The sequence below is a fragment of the Dipodomys spectabilis genome, unplaced genomic scaffold (genome assembly GCF_019054845.1).
Source record: "Dipodomys spectabilis isolate Male_0828 unplaced genomic scaffold, ASM1905484v1 ptg000166l, whole genome shotgun sequence".
Taxonomy (NCBI): domain Eukaryota; kingdom Metazoa; phylum Chordata; class Mammalia; order Rodentia; family Heteromyidae; genus Dipodomys; species Dipodomys spectabilis.
In genome coordinates this window covers 132,889-136,852 of record NW_024870843.1, presented here as the reverse complement: position 1 = coordinate 136,852, position 3,964 = coordinate 132,889, and the positions used below count along the sequence as shown (strand labels likewise).

At 36.2% G+C, this 3,964-nt stretch overlaps 1 pseudogene; it reads left to right on the top strand.

The window, feature by feature from the left end:
• The first annotated feature begins 236 nt into the window (after positions 1–236).
• Positions 237–333, top strand: LOC122119404 (annotated as a pseudogene).
• Positions 334–3,964: the final 3,631 nt, after the last annotated feature.

Below are 3,964 nucleotides of genomic sequence, written 5' to 3'. Positions count from 1 at the left end.
TAGCTATAAATTATTGAAAGTATGATCAAATTCCAAATGAAAAAGACTTAAAATTGTCATTGACAAAAAAAATTGCAAATGTGAGCAATCGATTGATTTTTCCCCTATTCACAGAATTTTAGGGAAATAATAGCATTGTTAGGAACAATAAGATTTCCTTGTTTCAAGTAGGCACCCACGGATATAAGCCTGTATAAAGATTGCATCACTAACTACTTAAATTTAGAAGATACTACATGCTTCAGCAGCACGTATTCCCAAATTACAATACAGAGATTAACATGGCAATTGCACAAGGATGATATGAAAATTTGTGAAGTATTCCGTATTTTTCATTCTTCAGATGCAAGAAATGAAAAACAGTTATTAAAAAGTTGATTACAGGGCTGGGAAGGTGACTCAGTGGTAGAGCGCTTGCCTTGCATGCTCAAGGCCCTGGGTTCGATTCCTCAGCACCACATAAGCAAAAAGAAAAAAGCCGGAAGTGGCGCTGTGGCTTCAGTGGTAGAGCGCTAGCCTTGAGCTGAAGAGCTGAGGAACAGCGCCCAGGCCCAGAGTTCAGGCCCCAGGACCAGACCTAAAAAAAAAAAAAGTTGATTACAAAATAACAAGTGTAACAACAAACGTAATTCCTTTAAATTAAATTTAGTTTGGCATTAGTGTATTAAATCTTCACCTCAGAAAGGCGTTTACATAGCATAAACTTTACAAAACTTTTGAAATTAGACAAAATTGTCATTTTATCCCAAAGAAAAATAATATTAGAACCTAGGCAAAAAAGGAATCTAAAACTTTCTATATGGAATACAATCTGAAAGGACACATTAATGAACCTATATATTATAAAATAATATAGAATTCAAAGTATATCTAGGAAAGAATAAAATAAATTATGAACATTATGCAAACATAGAATATAGAATATTTTAAAATATTCTTTTTCAGACAACCACCAGAAATACTTTAGTTTCTGTACTACTCATTTCAACAGATACGTTAAAATTATTTCTGATTAAAAAAATCACAAACTCTGCAGAAATCATTATACATGTATACAAAAACTCTTGAATTCATTTTGACATCCAATGCAGGCAATTCACTTGGAAGAATTCCACGGAATTCATGAATTTTTACAGTAAGTATTGGTGTTGCCGGGCGCTGGTGGCTCACTCCTGTAATCCTAGCTACTCAGGACGCTGAGATCTAAGGCTCACGGTTCAAAGCCAGCCCGGGAAGGAAAGTCCGTGAGACTCTTATCTCCAATAAACCACTAGAAAACTGGAAGTGAAGCTGTGGCTCAAGCGGTAGAGCACTCACCTTGAGCTGAAAAGCACAGGCATAGCACCCAGGCCCAGTGTTCAAGTCCCATGACCGAGCAAAAAAAAAAAAAGATATTGTCCTTATTTGGATTGTGGAAATATTTTGTATGGACACAAAGGATGGACTTGCATTTTTGAAATTTAAGAAACTTAACCCGACCATTAGGACTTAAGAGAACAATTTGTACAGCCTTCCACAGCTTCATAGAGGTAGTGATAAATACTTATCCTTTGGGCAATTTCAAATGCAGTTTCTTCTAAGTTGTTCTTCACGCCTGGTTTATATAATGGTTCAACAGAAGGAGATCCAGTGTGTCTTTGCTATCTCAATTCTCAGCAGTAAGATGTAAAGGGGTCAAGAGGCCATTAGTTAGGGCATTGGTATCTGTATCATGATGAAGTAAGAAAGAAGCCAGTCTGGTATTATTCTGCATATATACACTGTGCAGGGGTGTCCAGCCATCTACAGTTATTGCATTTGGCACTTGAGCCACCAACTCATGGACAATGTCTAAGCGTCCACTGTCGGCTTCCAGATGAAGTGGGGTATACTCATCATCATCCCCTATTATTCACATGAGTGGCCTTTTTGAAAAGTAGTTTCCGCACTGTAGTAAGCTGAATATTTTCAGTAGCCAATGAAGAAATTTACTTGGATCCTTCTCCATTTTTTGTCTTGCAATTGATACTATTCCTTACTTTTTCATCTTGTTCCTCATCTTTCTAAGAATTCACTAAGCAGAGACTTTGAGAGCCAGTGGGAATGAGGTTTCCATGTATTTCCCTAACAGTTCACATTGGTTGAACTGGTCAGAAATATCCGGTGAATTTTCTGCATATTTTTTTCACCATGATTTATATTCTCTTTTTCTAACTTTACTATTCGAAATTATTCTAACTGGAGAGTAGGGAATTGATGGAGAACAGAGGAAAGATGTTCCTCCATATTCAAAGGTACAGACTGAAAATGAGAACCAGTGATGTCTTCATGTGCAGCTTATTCTAGGAATGAGAAAATATGAAATAATGCCTTCTATATAAATGATTTGGGAAAAGGCAGAGCAAAAAGTGAAATGATACAACCAAAAATATAAAAGCAAAATAAATTAGGATAATTATGGAGCAATCATATTATCTATGAGAACCATGAAATAGAGAAAGGAAGAGAGATACACATGTGCAATGACCTAGCTAGCCACAAAATCCATGCCTCTGATCAATTGATAGAGCAAACAAAATTGTATTTTTTTAAAAAAGATTGAAATAGAATTTATGTATTTACTTGAAATTAGTAAATACATTTTTAGTAGCCTACATAAAGAGACATAGCTTTGACCAAATTACAGACAAGAATCTAAATCCTTGGTAATTCTAGTAACAGATCTGACTGAAATCAGTTGAATGACACTTTTCCTGTACAATGAAGAAATAGGTCCAAGCTAGTAAAGCAGCTAGAGAAGGCAGGCAGATTGTATCTGTGACAAAACTTTGTGTAAAATGGTATTGAGGATTTCTTACTGGTGATCCACTTGCACTGGAAGCATGATTCTGAACTATTGCTTGCTGATTCTGAACTATTGCTTTGATCATTATATTCTCCAAGAAGAAAAAATGAGAATTGATAGTTTAGGACTACTAATACATTTTTACCTTCTCACTAAGCACCTTCAATCATCAAAATCACATGAAGACAATAGACAGGCCTACTTTTTTAGATGAAAACAAGTGTCTTTAAAAAAACAAGGAATTTATGTAGTCATGCATAGGACTTCTATTTTACTAATGCCTCATATGTTTTAATAATGTTAGGTAACAATAAATAATGGATCTATTAGAAAGCTCTTAAAGCTCATATGTTCAATAGTGAGTTCTCTTACACTGTATCATGGTATTTTTTGTTTATGGTCTTATGAAGAAATTTACATTACTAACTTGAATTTCTGACATGACAGTATCATCACTGTACATTTTGCTTCTATATTCTCAGTTTTACATTACTATCTAAGTATGTGCATTAGATAACTATAGAGGAAAAAGTAGAAGCCACACTGATGGCTCATGTCTTTAATCCTAGCTAATCAGAAAGTTGAAACCTGAGGATTGTGGTTTGAAAGCAGACCAAGAAAAAAAAGTCCATTAGATTCTGATTTGAAAGTGACCAGCAAAAGATAGAAATGGAGCTGTGGTACAAGCAATAAAATGCTAGCCTTGAGAAAACTGAAATAAAAAATAACAAATTCTGGCAAAATCTTTGTGTACAGTAGGAAATGCCCTGCTGTTTTAGGAGCCATTCCAGATGTGTGAGAGGCTCTGAGTTTTGTCTACAGTTGTTCGGAGACCAATATTGCCATCTTCCCGGGGGTTGGAATATTCATGTGCTCAAGGACTGCTGAGGCCTTGGGCTACCCGTTGGTGTGTGTGTGTGTGTGGTGTGTGTGTGTGTGTGTGTGTGTGTGTGTGTGTGTGTGTATTTTTCCCTCATTTTTCTCTGTCCACTTGGTGAGTGCCTGTCTGCCTATTCCTAAATTCAGATGGTGCCGCTTCTCCATTGCAACCTTGCCTTTAGCCCCCTATCAGGATCTATAATGAGTCTTAAGTTGTCAGAGACCTAAATATTCCACTTTTCCTTTGGAGCCCAAGTTCAG